An 18,552-nucleotide genomic window follows, 5' to 3' on the forward strand; every position below is an offset into this window, starting at 1 on the left:
CAAGCTGATTTGTCTATCGTCTTATTCATTTGTAAGCATAAATAAACAGTTCCTTACGTTTAACACATTCATTAAGTCTAAAATTGGAATTTTCACTTCAACATTTAAAATGTAAACAAAAGCTTCCTTTACATAGCAAAGAATTGCAAGCTCTGTAACTTGCTTATAACTCAACGAATGACACTCAAATTTTGGTTGCCTATTGAAAAAGCATTGTGAACATTAAATTCGGAAAAATAATTTTTGACTAAAATCGTGACTATGCCTTTTTAAGATGACAACCATACCCCGATGCAATACGTTAAAGTCTTGTTATAACGGAAGGTTTATTATTTTCTAAGATATACCCCTTCTTTCACTTTAAGTTTATTTAAATATGAATTAAAATTTCTGTTACTTTCTGTAAACTGCAGCAGTAAAAATTATATTAGTGTAAAGATTATTTCACAAATAATAAAAAAATATGAATAACTTTAATCCACAAGGGGGTCATTATTCTACAGGGGTCACTTTTCTTTATATGGAGTGTGCTCATTTTTATAAAAAAAAAACTTATTCTTCAGGCAAAGGGGTCATTATTCTCCGTCGAAAAATGACCCCCGGTCATTATTCTACGGGGGTCATTATTTTTCATTACACCGGCACCGTACTCGCCAAGGTTTTCCGATTAATCCAGGATTTCCACTATTACTTTGGATACAATAAAGATCGTGTGATCAAAATCAAGGGGGAGAGTTTACAGCTACATAAATAAACCCATGTGTGCATTACAGCAAGACGCAAATCTTGTGTATTAGATAACGGCAGACCGCCCTAACCTTTTGTCAACGCTTTTAGAAACAATCTTTTCTTACTATAATCGATCAGTGTTTATTATCTATTAAGATTTACTATAATCAGCTGGTACTCTTCACATGTGTGTGTGTGTGTGTGTGTGTGTGTGTGTGTGTGTGTGTGTGTGTGTGTGTGTGTGTGTGTGTGTGTGTGTGTGTGTGTGTGTGTGTGTGTGTGTGTGTGTGTGTGTGTGTGTGTGTGTGTGTGTGTGTGCGCGTGCATGCGTGCGTGAAGGAAGCAATCGCTTACTGAGCAACAAAACTGATATGGGTATTACGGGACACTTTCTCCCGTACAGGACTAAATACTGGGCCAACCGTGTGCTTATTCTTTTGTTGTTGGACCCAGCCTCATGAAACCCCCAACAAGCAAACACGCGTTTTAGTTTTCAGACCTTTATATAGACTTTACATGAAATATACTTTTACGTGAGTTTGGTATGCATCAGCACCGAAGGTCTGATTTCAACTGACTATAATTTACATATAATGAACAATGGAACAACACAATGAAGGATTAACATAATAAGTACAGATGTAAGCTAAGTTATCAAACAGCTATTGATTGAGTAAGTCATTACATTTTACATAACAGGATTAATAAGATGAAAGATCAAGTGTCAATAAACATAAACAGAAGTCAATTAAAAGATTAGCTGTCCATCACTGATTGTGCCTCAGGTGGGATTAATGCTGCTCGGATTTATAACGTTTATAAAACAGTTGTCAAGATAGATGAACAGTTTTTGTAGCAATCAACACAAAGTCCGAAAAAGTTAATTTACACAAAAATTAAAAATAGTCCAAAAGATTAAATGTCACACTGTGACATGGGTATTTTAATAGAAGAACCTTGTTCAAGAAAGTATGCAAATGTTTTTCTACAAAATCTTATGTAAATCAATGAACCTTTTTTGGCTCTAGAGTTGTTTCAGTTGTCATTGCTTCAACAGTCTAGAATCAAAAGTATATCCAATGCGTATACATAGTTGATACTGTTGCAATTTGAGCTTTGCATTTTTGAAAAGAATAATATTTTTTTTTAAAGTTTTCCCTTCAATGGTCCATTATCTCGCCGGTGACTCCAGTGCTAGTTTCGAGGGTCATAAGTTGAACAAGTTAAACTGTAAATTGCATTCCTATATATAAATTTTTTAACCCCTCATTAGAGCCAACGCCATATTTGTCACAGTTTGAACAAGATTGAATATAAACTATATCAGGATAGTTGCATAGTTATATCACACATCATGGCATTGCATTTCTCGAAAAAAAAAAAAAAAAAAAAATATATATATATATATATATATATATATATATATATATATATATATATATATATATATATATATATATATATATATATATATATATATATATATATATATATATAATGAAACCGGTGGAGTTTTGAATCGGATTCTGTTATTTTTTATTATTATTATTATATATATATATATATATATATATATATATATATATATATATAGATAAATCCAAGAAAAACCTCAGTGGTCATATATATATATATATATATATATATATATATATATATATATATATATATATATATATATATATATATATATATATATATATTAGGGATGTCAATTATCGATTAGGGATCGAACGTCCGAGTATCGAATACTAAAATCAGTACTCGGTTACTCGGATGTATATTTTTTAATATTTCTAAGTTTATTTAATAATGCATTAAAACATCGGTTTTAAAACTTAAAATGTCCATTGCACTTGTACATACAGTAATTAAGATTTTCTACGCCTCTAAATATGCTAAATGACCGTTATCGCCCGTGGCAGTGTTTATATAGTAATTATCGTGACCAAGCCCCTGTTACCTAGCTTTTATCACCTTTGGCTGTCTTCTACCCTTATTTCTGACTTACTTTAATGATTTGTTTTCACTGAACATCGTTTATATAGTCTATTATATAAATTAGATAGCACACAGTAGAGAAAATGAACAGACCTAAAATGCCACCACCGACTTCGAAGGTCTGAAAATATTTTAAAAGAACTGAAAATTAAAAAAAGGGGGGGGGGGACGACTAAAATGTTAAATCACATTCGTATTAAACATCGTCTTGAACAATTTATGATTTTATTTCTTGTGTGTATCCTGCGTTTATCTCAGAAACTGGACTCGGATTAACAAAGCTTCACAGTAGACTATCTTCTTCTTGTGTTGATCACATAAAAAACCCACTTTGAACAATTTATGATTTTATTTTATGTGTTTATCTTGTATTTATCTTATAAATAAATTGCTCATAATTCTTACAACGGAAACACACTTACGGGGAAACCTCCCATTATATCATGTGGTTTTATTTCTACAAAAGTGACCAAGGTTTTACAGTTATCAATTTACTTGTTCATATTTATTTACACTTTTACCGAGTACCCGGGTACTCGATCGGAAAAACGTCCGAGTAACCGAGTACTAAAAATTGACCGATTTGACATCCCTAATATATATATATATATATATATATATATATATATATATATATATATATATATATATATATATATATATATATATATATATATATATATATATATATATATATATATATATATATGTATTCCTACATTTATATGATCTTGAAAACACTTTATGACGATGCTTACATAGTAACTGCAACATTGTAGTAACATTAATAGTAATAGTAACATTGTGGCTGGAGTACAAGTTTGTATCAACCCTTATGTGATAATTTTATACCCGATTGTGGTTCCCCTTTAACAGCAGGGATCAGGATTATTTTGTGAACTTGAAGATGCTTTCACTGTTTCAACTTTTCTATATTTTTATATTTTTAAAAAGAACCTTTTTAAGATATCCTCTAAGATCTGCCTATAAAATAATTTGATGGAGATCGCAATATGATAAACTCTTCAACTATCTACATTACCTGCGAACGTTATCACTTTAGTTTCAACATTTCTAGTCAAATAATTCTTATAAGTTTATGAAGAGGATCTGCAGCTTTCCCGTTTTATTTGAATTCCAAATTTTGGTCCATACAAGTGACCTCGCCCTACACTGTACTACTAGGTAAATGTATTTTTAATGAAACAAACATATTCAAGGCAACCTTCAACTTAACTGGCAAACTCATGATATGATTTTAATTCTGAAATGCCTAAAAGTGCTTCCAGACAAGTTGAAATTTTCCTGGCCAAATAATTTTTGAGAAATTTCTAATTCTTTTAACATACCAATTAAACATGTCCCGAACTACGTAAAATTAAAATGTTCTTGGTGTAAATAATATTAATGAGAGTAAACTGTGTTGGTATTTAAGACCTAGTATTATTTTATATACATGTGGTATTTCTAATAATATTGAAATAAATTACGATTTATAAAAAAAACCATGAATGAGCTTCATTTATATTGTGAGCAATTGAATACCGATATAATCAAAATATTAATATTAAAGAAAGATTATTTTCTCTTAGAATCGTGTATTAGAAAATATCTAAAGTTTCAAAAAACATCTTTTTGGTTTTTAATTACAAAGATAAATAGCAATTTGTGTGAAAAGAAATAGAGGGTTGTTGTTTTGATTTATTTGATAAACAAAAATGTTATTCTGCTAGACTTTTTTTGATAAAGGTGTTATGTCAATTTTAATATATTTCTGTAAAAAAAAAAATGCACAAACCAATGTAAAATAATGTGTATCTTTTCGTATGCATTCACTTAACATCGATAAACCATTAATTCATGAATTAAAACAGATAAAATCCATTTTATTTTGTTTGTGGAAAGACTAAATGTATCAAACATTTATTGAACTCAGTTTGACTCTGATACATGTTTCTGTATTTCTTTTTATGGATCTTTTGCGATTCGAACACAACCATTTTGTACAGAAACGAAATGCCTTGTCATTGCATAAGAAAGAATCTTCAAAAATTCAATATTTCAGAATGGCCAATTACTTTTTACTTCTGAGAATTGATGTCATCTTCAAAGCTGAAAAAATGAAGAGCTGTGTACTTAATTTCACCCTGTCCGCTTTTATTTAAATATGTATATGCCCTGTATTTGCTTGTGTGTATACTTAAAGCCCAAGAATTTCAAATATTGTATACGTAACCATTTTGTTGATGTGTGAGTGAAATAGATTAAATTGAATTCAGTTGGCTGCAGATGTAAATATTATCACCACATTTTGTCTTGTCTGGATTTTTGCATCTTTTAGGGGGTGCAGTTGGTGAGTGTAGTGTTAAGGGGTCATGCATCTATGATCCCTCTTCAGTCTTACAGATTATCACCACAATGATTAATCATGAATATCTCAAACAAACAACCGATTACATAATGTCACAAATTGCTTAGACAAGATATTCCTACACGGGCATATAACAACCGTTATGGAGAGGCAACATGTTCTCTCTTCCAAACTTTTTTGTTCATCGTCTTTTTCTTACATAAGTATGTAAGTACATAGCTACGTGTTGCAGATGTATCAAATACATCACCGATCAATACATATTGCGCATGTACCAGATACATAATATCAAACATTGACAATAACTATGGAGGACAAGCGTAGCAGTTTAAAGTTACATGTCAGATTCGACAGATGTTATCTCAAATTTCAGGTAATGCACAGAGGTGGAAAAAGTTTTATAAATGCAGCAAAATTCTTATATATATATATATATATATATATATATATATATATATATATATATATATATATATATATATATATATATATCAAGAATCCTGCTATTTGTTTAAGGCAAAAAATACTTTCTGTATTTACCATTGTATACTGTTTCAATATATTGAATATTTGTACCTTTTAATGCCGTATGCATATAATATTCAAGTGAAATCAAAGAAGCTCCATACACCGTATACCTTGTTTTGTTTTGTTTCGATCGTTTAATTTTATTTTATATGGGGGCGGGAATATTATTTTGGCATATTTTGGCGATTTCTGAAGATTTACTAAAAATAAAATTATAACTTTTAGTATTTCGGTCTAAATTTTGTTTTCAAACATTTATCTTTTTGGAGCTTATGCTTTCCATACATTTTTCAAAGGCCTGATTTAGAAGGACGATTGTTTCATGCATACAGCGTTAGAGCTATAATTATATTCTCATACTTAATGCGCTGATTTAGCAAACCTTGTACATGTTTAAAAAAGACTAGACATTACTAAGTATAATAAGTTAATTAATAAATTCCTATTCCACTTTCCTTTCTTCAGGTGTGTAGTTAACCCAAAAGACAGTGTTTCATATGCTGAAAAGTTAAGTTCCGTTGATACTGCGCACTTAGTGTCATCTATGTTGTAGGTAGTTTTGGTCGTTAGATTTTTCAGTCAACCTGCTACAGCAAGAAAATGTGTAAATCGCGTGCTATATTACTATTAAAACCAAATATATCAGCATTGTTTTGCAACACGACACTTATATTGATTAAAAGCGAGCAGTAATACGTCCATTTACTTTATAAAATCCAGAAATATCAAGATACCCATCAGACTGAAAGTTACAAGTCTACTGGGTGTGCGTCCTCTCTCTCTCTCTCTCTCTCTCTCTCTCTCTCTCTTTTCTTTTTCCTCACAAATTTTTTTTTTAAAATTATACATTTTTGTAGAGGCAAAAGATGTCTTCGCTTCTCAGACTGGTTCTTCTTTTCTTGGCAATATTTTTTCAAGAGACAAATGCAACTGGTAAGTAAGTATCTTAGAAGTATCTTAGAAACATAATACTAAAACCATCTCAATGTTGATTTTTTTTCAATTTTTCTTCATATTCTTAGATCAAACCGTTGCTCTATGTGCTGACCAAAGAGGTATGATACGCTGTAAGAATGGATTGAAAATCAAAATAGTGTCAGCTAACTACGGACGTACAGATGACCAGGTGTGTCCAGGTGGTAAAACGGATACACTCACCTGTCGATCAAAATCATCGGAAATCAGGGTCAGGTGGAATTGCAACGGTTATGCAACTTGTCATCTACATGCCACAAGCAAACACTTCGGAAACCCTTGCGCAAATATTTCCAAATATTTGGAAATTAGTTACCGCTGTGTCAGAAACATTGACAATGATATACAAGGTAGTTTTATATTCATGGTTTCTATGAAAACACATATGCATGTACATATTTTCCATTTTTCATCCTATTACTAGTAATTGTTCTGCGATACCATTATTTCTTTTAATGAATATGATATACAATACTGTAAATCTAGAAATTTTTACCGTAGATAAATTTTTAGCTAATTTGCGCGTACTCTGCATTCGCAAAAAATGTTTTCCTAAAAATTAATCAACAACAACAAAAAGTAATCAACATTTTGCCGAAAGCTGGTCTCTTCTCCTTATTATATGAACAGGTGTCCGTAAATAGTGGTCATTTAAAAAACCTGTTTATATAACCAGGTAATTACCCCCAAGCTATAACCAGCGTGTGGAGAAGGACTTCACTCAAAATCGGTATCTTCGGTTGACTGGTAGCCTCATGTCTATCTTAAGTGTACATGTATACTGACGACACTGCATGCATGCGTGATTTATTCATAGATATTATATGTACCGGTGTAATGAAGAATAATGACCCCCGTAGAATAATGACCGGGGGGTCATTTTTCTACGTAGAATAACGACCCTCCCTAGCTGAGGAATAATTGGAAAAAAGACCCAGGGGTTATTTTTCTTCATGTTAAACATGAAGAAAAATGACCCCCATAAAAAATGACCCCCCCCCCCCGTAAACATGAATAGAAATTGGTTACCCCGTATCCAAGAAATGACTTTAAAATTACTTAATTTTTCACTCTGTTTAACTGATTTTGAAGTTATAAACACCGAACTTGTTAATAAATCACTGTATATAGATTTTCATATCCGTAGCAAGCACACGCAAAACACTCTGACATTGCCACAAATTGTTAACAGTTACGTTACTTCTCTCGTCGACATACGGCGGGAAATGACGCAAATAAAGAAAAATTCATACACAATGAGGATATTGTTTGATAATTAACGAACAATAATCATGAAAGAATAATTGTTGTAATGATATAAGCAATATTCATTGGTGAATGAATTGTCAATCGAAGAATGATACCTGCATATATCTTTATGGAAAAAGACTAAGGGGCAGGTAACGTAGGAATATGAATACTTCTTATTTACATTTCTTGGGGAAAGTGATTTTTTAAAAAAATCATTCTTCGTTAGTTTTGTTTTCTTCTACGTAATACATGAACATCAATATTCTAAACATTTGTTGTAATGTTGTTTTGTGATCATGAATATACTTTATTCTTTTGGAGCAAATTTGTGAAGAGTAACTGACTATAGTAAATCTAAATAGATAATAAACACTGATCGATTATAATAAGAAAAGATTGTTTCTAAAAGCGTTGATAAGAGGTTAGGGCCCATGTTAGGGGTTTATATCCTGGTTGGTTTTGATCACACAATCTATATTGTATCCAAAATAACCAATGCTCATACAAACTATTGAATCATTAATCATCTTGATATTAACTAAACTAAAGTATGCCGAGGATAACCAGCAGTTTGTATTGTGGAAATCCTCAATGCAAGTATAATTCATGAACAATATGAAAAATATAGAAGAACGATGGCGAAGCGCGAAGATGCGAAGACGAAAGTGTTAAGTTGCGAAGGCGAAAAAGTGATACTACTATTGCTTCTTCGCCTTTGCAACTTCGCACTCTCGCCTTCGAAGCTTCGGGCTTTCGCCTTTTTAGCTCAACGAGACGAAGTCAATGGGAGCATATGCTATACCCCCGGCGTCGGCGTCCGGAGCTCGTTAATGTTTTAGTTGCAGCTCCTGTATCATAAAGATACTTGTCCTCTCTTCACAAAAATTACAAGAAAGATGCATCTGGACCTACTGAATCTGGTTCCTAACTTTCAGATGCTGGAGGAGGTTTAGGTTTTTGGAGCAGGTTAAAGTTTTTTGATACAGGTGCCCTTTAATAGCAATATCTAAGTTACTGCTGGTCTGTACTTCACCAAACGTGCATGGATGGTGTGTCTTATGATACTGATGCACCAGACAGGCTTGAGTGCTGAATCTGAGCTATAGGTTTCGGATCATGGAGAAGGTTAAGGTTTTTGGAGCTGGTTAAAGTTTTTGTTGCAGGTGCCCTCTAATGATTATATCTTAGTTACTACTGGTCCTAACTTCATTAAACTTGTATGGATAGTGCGTCTTATGATACTGATGCACCTGACAGGCTTGAATGCTGAATCAGAGCCATAGGTTTATGATTCTTGATGAGGTTTAGTTTTTTGGAACAGGTCACATGCTTTCAAGATGATAGATTGCATAGTTGATTTAACTATATTATAAATGAAACGCAGTGGTTGCTTTAGATGCAGAACCTTATCTCCATTATCAAGGATGCTAGAGAAATCTCCTACCTCACTCAAACATGCTTGATAAAAAGATAAGGTTGTTGTTAAATGATATAGCATGATCCCTATGATAAAGTATTGTATGATATAAAACACTATTAATTAATAGGATACAATATAATACCATATGTTATATTGTAAAATGTTATATGATGCCATAAAATATTGTATCATTTTTTTTTTATATTTTATGATATGATATTGTATCGTGATATTGTTATGTATAGTATTGATTTTTATGATACAATATTATAAAATATCGTATCATACGATATTATATAATATGATATTGGTTTATGTGATATATTATCATATCACATGAAATTGTATTTTATGATGTTTTAACATATATTATTGTATCATATGATACAATGTGTATAATATGATTTTATTATATAATATTTTACTTTATCCCATGATATTGTATCATTTTATATGATACAATGTTGAATCAAATTATATTGTACTATATATATAATGCAATATCATATTTTGTTTCAAATATGATACAGTATCACACAATACAATATCATACTATGATATTTACATTTACTTTCTTTCTCTCTATTAAACTGCATTGGTTGATTTGAGTGATATTTACGCACAACACAGAAGACCCAATCACCAAATCTGGTGCGTAGGAGTACATTCAGTCTTCCTTCAGTATTTCTCGAAGAACAGGAACTGACTCTTCTCGCGACTTCAAACCGGATAACGACCTGTTATTATACTTACGCTGATAAATATTTCATTGATGTAAATATATTTTGACAGTTTAATTTCTTAGTTTACCAAGAGCAAATTCATTAAATTACAGAAAGAAAAATTAAATTGTGTTATTAGAATTTAAAACGCTGTGCGCTATTTTTGTCAGCATATTTTGGCTGTTCCAGTGGCCATTCCGATAATTTCGCATAACTCGTTGAATAAGACAGAGCTTTTTAAAAACAAATCATATTTGCGGGAAGGAAATACATGTTTAAAAAACGTAAATATAAGCATTTAATCATTATTTTTTGAAAGATGAGGTCTTATAACTGCAACGATGAGTGCAAAAAAAAAATCATACCACGCTAACGCGCGTTATACAATTTGTATGCACACACCGTTGCAGTTGTGAGACCACATGATTCAACGCTTAATTATACAATATAATATCAGATGTTTCAATGTTATGATGTATAATTGCAATATGATATTGTTTCATATAATACTAAATTGTATTATGTTTTATGATATTCTATTATTTGATCAAATACAATTATAATGTATAACACAATACAATGTCATATCATACGTTACAATATCATATCTCACATTTTTTACGGTATTTTATGGTTTTATATGATATAAATTGTAAGCATGATAGGATTAAATTTTAATTTTATATTATTGTATTGATTAACATATGAACATATTGTTATCATACAATTTTTTAACAGATGATATATGATATTGTGTCAAAACAGAATCAATTAATATCCAAGATCATAAAGGATGGTTTTCATATAATATGATAAAGGTGGTCTCATAAAGGTGATGCCTCATAAAGGTGATGCCTCGTCTCGGTGAGCTTTGTAATCTGTGATGACCTATGTTTTATAATTGCGGAGCTCTCCATCGTTTAAAGGGTTCCGAGGCTTATTTTGGATTTTTATTTTTTTTTTATAAAATTCATAAAATTAAATTATCCAGGGGGATAAGGTCCGGACTCCCTCTCCCGTTTTACTGCATAAAATTATTAATATTGAATTTTCCGGGGGGGGGGGGGGGGCGGACCCCCTCTCCCCCTCCAGATCCATGCATGAGCAAGGAGTGTCGCATAATGAAATGTTACTGTGTTTGGTCCACATTAAACAGACGGCTGGTAAGTGACAGGAGTCTGGAAGTGCATATGTGCACATTATGGCGGACATTACATTTTGTGTGGAGTAGATAATGATTAGGCATAATCAGCACTGGTTAAGATATATTTTACATGTACACATTAAAATAATTATAAACATTCATAGTAAGCGCGATGGCCTAGCGCATGCTTACCAATAATAGCATGGATTAATCGGAAAACCTTGGCGAGTACGGTGCCTGTATTAAATTCTATGTAATCTACCGAGGCTTGCTGAATGCAATCAAAAAAGGCGAAGGCGAAAGTGCGAAGATGCAAAGGCCAGATTGCAAAGTTGGGAAGGAGCGATAGTAGTATCGCTCCTTCACCTTCGCACCGTCGCACTTTAGGCATCACATCTTCGCGCTTCGTCGTCGCATCTTCGCACTTTCGCCTTCGCACTATCGCCCTTGCAACTTAGGTCGAAGTGGCCCTAACGGAACACCATAGATATATGTAAATGTAATGCAATGCCTCAATATCTTGTTATAACAAAAGGATTTTAATTTTCTAAGATAAACCCCTTCTTTCACTTTAAGTTTATTTGAATATGAATTATAATTTCTGTTACTTTCTGTAAACTGCAGCAGTAAGAATTACAATAGTGTAAAGACTATTTCACATTTAATAAAAAAAATATACTGAAAAACTTTAATCTCCAAGGGGGTCATTATTCTACAGGGGTCACTTTTCTTCATGTGGAGTGTGCTCATTTTTATGAAAATGACACTTATTCTTCAGGCAAAGGGGTCATTTTTCTATGTAGAATAATGACCGGGGGTCATTTTTCTGCGTAGAATAATGACCGGGGGGTCATTATTCTACGTAGAAAAATGACCCCCGGTCATTATTCTCCGGGGGTCATTATTCTTCATTACACCGGCGTTACGCAGAATGTAGCGTTATTTTTTTTTACCCCATTCACAGTGTACTGGCGGGACACCAAAATTCACGGAATACGAAAATCTGTACAGTATTTTGAATTTGAAAAGGTGTGAACTGCTAATTGGGATAATTATCTCGCTATAAATCCGTACCAAGATACCCCTTTAGGTAGTTTTGTTGCATTTGCTGCTGTTATTGTATATATTGGTAATTTGAACAAGATATAAATTGCAGACATCAACTCTCACATGATACTATATGAAGTTGGTAAACATATACGATTCGTGAGAAAATTAGAGGCGGCGGTAATATACGATGTCCGAAGGTTAGCTAACATTGTGCATGTCAGTATGTTGACATTTAATATTTGAGTGCTTTTTATTTTTAGCGCCGATGACAATTCGCAAAATTTTAAAACGTAAAAATTAATCTATAGCTTTATGACTCGAATTCGCAAATTCGCAAAAATAAATCGACGTAACAATTTCCAGATTTACGGTATTTGGGACGTATTTGTACTTTGGCGGCACGCTACTTCATTATTTTGTTTTCTTTTAGATAAACCTATCATTGCTTTCAATACATACATATCAAAACATCTGACCTTGCACAGAAATACACCCGTCAATGTTGTGTATGACAAATTATTTTTCAACTACGGAAACGCATACAATCCTCACAGCGGAATCTTCACAGCGCCATCTGCTGGGCTGTATATTTTTACCTGGACCAGCTTAATTAATCCTAAAAGTATATTTGACGCAGAAATTTTGATCAATGGGAAACGGAAAGGATTTGGCATTTGCAACAATGAAAGTAGTTCTGGATATGGACACTGCGCAAACACAGTACCTTTAGTCTTAAAAGCTGGAGATAAAGTGAATCTTCGAACGACCACAGCAAATTTTCTGTATAGAGAATTGTCAAGTTTTAAAGGATGGAAAGTTTAATCACACATTTCAACAACTTTGAATCATTTTCTTTTCATCTTGTTCAGTTTTCTAATTTGCATGTTAGAAAATATAAAAAAAAAAGTTTAAATTCAACTTCACTTTTTTGATTTTTGCATTTCTTTGAATGTTAAAAACTATTATATATAATTCCTGTTTCTTTAAAAATTCAATAATTGAAAGATTATTATTTGAACTGTTTGGTTGACTTGTTTGTTAATTGATTTGTTAGCTGCTTGTTAAATAGATTGTTGTGAGCGTTCAGGAGATATAAAGCAGTTCAATTTCTTCAAAATATTTCAATGAAAAACACACAATAATGTATTATTTTTTTACTCGTAAATTGATCAAATAATGACTTTTAGCAGAGCCCGGCTAAAAATCTATAGCTGATCAATGACAAAGATGAAGAAGACTTATAGGCTACATGACCGTTACTTGTATATAGTAATTATATATTACCTATGAGGAAAAAATGCCAAAACAGTTAGTCTGGGAGCCGCCTAAGGCTCCCGAAAGCTTTGACCTACATGTAAATTGTGCTTAATTGTAACCATTTCCTAGCAAATTTTTCCTCGTTTATTGCAATCCTTTTTGTGAAATTATTTTTCTCTTTTCTACTGAATCATGCAATATTTATTTCAGAATCCTTATAACTAGAACTAAAGAAAACTGGTCAACAAAAAGTCTTATATCATCTTTTAAAGGGACTAAGACACGATTTGACTTAAAAATTTCAAATTTTATTTTCCCATTTTCAATGTTTATACTGATACATATAGAAGTTTATAATGTTATGTCAAAACTTGAAAGTCAAATATCAAGTGATAGGCAAGATACAGAGTTCATACTTCTTTGTTTTGTAAATTAAGCTCGAATATTGTCATATTTTACATATGTGTTGTATTGGCGTTAGTTTCAATAAAATGTAACGTTTACCAAAAAAAGAGATAATAAAAATCTAAGAAATTACAGACCTCTTAGTTTGACAACCACTGACTACAAAATTATTGCGTTTATAATGCGTAGCAAGAAGGCTACAAAAAGTTATCAATAATTTAATCGGTAACTAACAGACTGCATACATCAAAGGTCGTTTTATTGGCGCCAATGCCAGAACTGTTTTAGATATTTACGATTTTTGCATGGAGAATGATAAAGACGGGTTATGATAGTTTTTTTGGATGTCGAAAAAGCATTTGATTCGGTAGAATGGAACTTTTTATTAAAAGTGCTTAACAATTTTGATTTTGGAGATAATTTTATTTCATGGGTAAAAATATTGTATACTAATCCAATTTTTAGAATTAAAAACAATGGTTGGATTTCAAAAAACATGTGAATTGTCGCGTGGCATAAGACAGGGATGTCCTATTTCAGCTTTATTGCACTTATGTATTGCAGAGATTTTAGCTATAAATCTTAAAACAATTAATGATATAAAGGGTATAAAAATTGCTAATATGAGTACAGCAATTAAAAATCTACAACATGCAGATGATGTTACCTTAGCACTTAGAGAAATGCTTTTCTTAGACAAAGCTATTGAAACAATAAAGGTTTTTTGTGATCATGCTGGATCTTAAGGTCAGACGACACGTTCCTCAATTTTAGATAACTATTTGCAGGAATTTGTTAATGGTTTACTACTACTTTGACAAGCTTTCTTGCAAAAAATTAGGATACCTTGCCAGGCATTTCTGCAAAATACTAGAGTATGTAATTTCCTATATAATCTTCTTGAAAATACACTTGAATTGCTGATATAAAAATTAATACATCTACAGCACAGCGAAATTCACTATATTAGAACTATATTTCCGCGGGGCTTTGAACTCACGACCTCTAGAACCTATACGCTTCTAGCAGTGAGTGGCCACGGTTCTAACTACTCAACCATCTAGACATATAACCAAATCCAAGTAATTTTTTATCATTTTTAAAGGAAGTCTATTACGAGGAGATACAAAAAAGATTCTCGGGGAACGTGTCGTCTGACCTTAACTTAAACAAAACACAATGTATACTTCTTAGAAAACTTAAAGATGAACATTCTAATATTGGCGAGATTAATGTCACAAACGATGCTGTAAGATGTCTAGGAATTTTTATTGGACATGATAAAGAACAATGTTTTGATTTAAACTGGGGAAAAAATTACGATGATATGGAAAAACTTTTTGAATCATGGAAAAAAAGAAAACTTACTATTTTTGGGAAAAAAAACTTGTATAGTAGATTTTCTAGCTATTTCAAAACTGATTTTCGTAGGGTCGATTTTACCCCTCCCTAATCAAATGTTTTTAAAAAGATCAAATGTAGCATTTTTAATTTTATTTGGGATAAAAGAGATAGAATAAACGAGATACAATAATTGGCAAAATTAAGGACGGAGGTGTTGGTCTAGTAGATATAGAACTGAGACTTAATGCTATAAAAGCATCATGGGTAAAAAGACTTTTAGATGAATCTTGCATGCTTAATAATATATTTCAAGGATAAATAAAAAAAAACACTGGATTAGATATAGATTATATACTATCAATGTCTGAAAGAAAAGCTAAAAGTTTTGTATGCTTGTTAAATTTACCTACTGTGTATAAAGAATTGTTGTGTTGTTTTAATGAATGTAAAAGGTTAATTGATATATCTGAACTTTCAAATGTAACATTTGCACAACAACCACTGTGGAAAAATATTCTGTTCAGACATAAGGGAAAATCATTATTTTTTAAAAACTGGGTAATGAGTAAAATTTTGTTTGTTAAAGATTTATTCAACAAAAATGGTGAATTCAAAACACTACAAGAACTTTCAAATAATCTAAAGAAGAAAAATAATTGGTTGTGTGAATACAATATTTTAAAGAAAGTAATTAAGAAAAAAAGTGAGCGTTTTGATATGAAGTGTTGTTTTTATACAAAAATACTGAAAAGAAAGGTTTATAATTTCCATAAGAGAACATTTCATATTTTCGATAAGAGATGTAAATTCTACTATGTAAAGTTGCTTCATAAAAAATTCAAACTACCTTGCTACCAATCTGCATTGAACAATTTTATTTAATATTGGTAGAGAAAATTGGAAAGATATTTATGAAAGAAAGGTTAAGAACATGTATGACTTAGTGAATTTAATTATAAGTTGTTAAATAATATTTTGAATTGTAATTCCTTTCAATACAAATGTAAATCAAGGTCTATGTGCAAAATGTGAATTCTGTCCATGTGAAAAGGAGGATATTAAGCACCTTTTATTTGATTGTTTATCTGTACAAAGATTGTGGCAAAAATTGAATAGTATTTTGAATTTCGATTTATGCTGGAAACACATCATTATAGGATTCTATATAGAAAAAAAATTCAAAAACTGCATTTTTAAATACAATTATATCATATGTATCATATGTGATTTATAAATTTAAAATGACATGTAGACTGAAAGAAAATTTTCAATCATGTAACACGCTATTGAATTTTTTCAAAAGGTTTCTCTAAAGAAATGGACTTGATGTTGAATTTTTCAAAAACAAAAATATATAGAGGTAAAATATTAGAACTTATTTGATTGTTATAATCTGTTTATTAGTTAAGATTCAACTGCTTGTCCTGACCCGGGGCAATCAGGTATTGTAAAGGGTTGCATATTTCTGAATAAAATATAAAAAAAAAACTGTCTTTGGTTGATAATAGTATTTATGAAGATATTGAGTTAGTTTGAATTGTTCATTCAAGAAAGTATTCAAATGTTTATCTACAAATTTGTATGTGAATCAATGAACCCTGTTTGGCTCTAGAGTTGTTTCAGTCGTCAATGTTTCAAGAGTTTAGAATAAAAACTATATCCAATGCATATTCATATTTGATACTGTTGCAAGTTAAGCTTTGCATTTTTTAAAAGAATATTATCTTTAAAAAGTATTCTCCAAACAATCCTTCAATGATCTTCTATCTCGCCGGAGATTCATGTGCTGGTTTTGGGGGTCAAGATTTGAACAAGTTAATTAAACCGTTAACTGCATTCATATATAGAGCTCTTAACCCTTCCTTAGAACCAACACCATATTTGTCACAGTTTGATTATTATATTGAATGTACACAATATCAGGATACTTGCATAGTTACATCACACATCATGGCATTGCATTTCTTGAAAAAAAAAAAATATATATATATATATATATATATATATATATATATATATATATATATATATATATATATATATATATATATATATATATATATGATCTTTCAGAGGGCCCAGAATAAGGTTGAGGGTTGAAACACTTTATGACGATGCTTACATAGTAATTGCAAAATTGTAGTAACATTATTAGTTATAGTAACATTGACGCTGGAGCAGAAGAATTTTTCCTTACAAATTTGTACAAACCCTTACTAGTATGTGAATATTTTATACCCGATTGTGGTTCCCCTATAACCGCAGGGATCAGGATTATTTTTGTAAACTTGAAGATGCTTTCACTCACTTTCAACTTTTCTATATTTTCATATCTTTAAAAAGAAGCTTTTGAAGATTTCCTCTAAGATCTGCCTATAAAATAATTTGATCTCCAAGTGTGACTCAATCACAACCTTGGAGATCGCAATATGAACTCTTCAACTATCTACATTACCTGCGAATGTTTTTTGGGGGGTTTTTTGGTAATTTTATTTTTTCTTGTCATTAAATACAACATATAAACAACATTTTATCAATCAAAATATAATAGATGCGATAATAATGATAGTATTAGCATTGACAAAAGTAGCCACAGAACATGTGCTGGTAATAATATAAACTATTTGAATTAGGTCGTATGCATACATCTTTTTGAAATGATAGGCATATTCTTTTTTAAGTTACATTTTACAGTACATGTATATTGCTTTAAAAAAGGATAGTAGTGGTAATAATAATAATAATAATAATAATAGGGTTTATCACAAAACTCATATATGTAAATCCGAGTACTACGAAATAAATTTGAAAAATTCTAACAAAAAACGTAGATATATGCTGTCTATAGGGATCACTATAGGGATTCTTCGTTACAGTTCATTCACATACCCTATAGACAGCGCTACTGGAGGACTGGTTTCCTCTCAGTAGATACTTTATCTATAAATGTATAATTATATATAATATAAGTTTACATATAGTAATATTTTACAACATACGAGCAAAATCAGTGATATAACTTAAAACGTAAAACAGATGCGTAATTTAACAGAGATGATTTGATATGCGTCTTAAAACCTTCTTCGTTTTCATCTATTTTTTCTAATCTACAATGCATTTTATACTTTTATATTCTCAATGCTATTAAGGATATTAAAAAAATTAATATTGCAGTTTTTCTACTGTTTTCTAAGTAAAAACCTATAATAATATGTTTCCATTTAACATCAAAAGAAAGAAATTCTCTTAATAACCTCCATATCATTAGCACAATTTTACATTCATAAATCAAATGTTTACTTGTTTCCATCTTGTTACACATCCTGCACTCTGGTTTCACATCTACCTTCCATTT

The 18,552-nt window shown here is 31.1% G+C and overlaps 1 non-coding gene across 1 annotated transcript; it reads left to right on the forward strand.

Annotated features, from left to right (window-relative positions):
• Positions 1-6,329: 6,329 nt before the first annotated feature.
• LOC105341677 (uncharacterized) lies at positions 6,330-13,102 on the forward strand. The gene is made up of 4 exons (XR_010707834.1): positions 6,330-6,393; positions 6,487-6,562; positions 6,652-6,954; positions 12,622-13,102. It is a non-coding gene; the product is annotated as an uncharacterized protein (transcript).
• The last annotated feature ends 5,450 nt before the right edge of the window (positions 13,103-18,552 follow it).

The sequence above is a fragment of the Magallana gigas genome, chromosome 7, assembly GCF_963853765.1.
Source record: "Magallana gigas chromosome 7, xbMagGiga1.1, whole genome shotgun sequence".
Classification (NCBI taxonomy): Eukaryota; Metazoa; Mollusca; class Bivalvia; order Ostreida; family Ostreidae; genus Magallana; species Magallana gigas.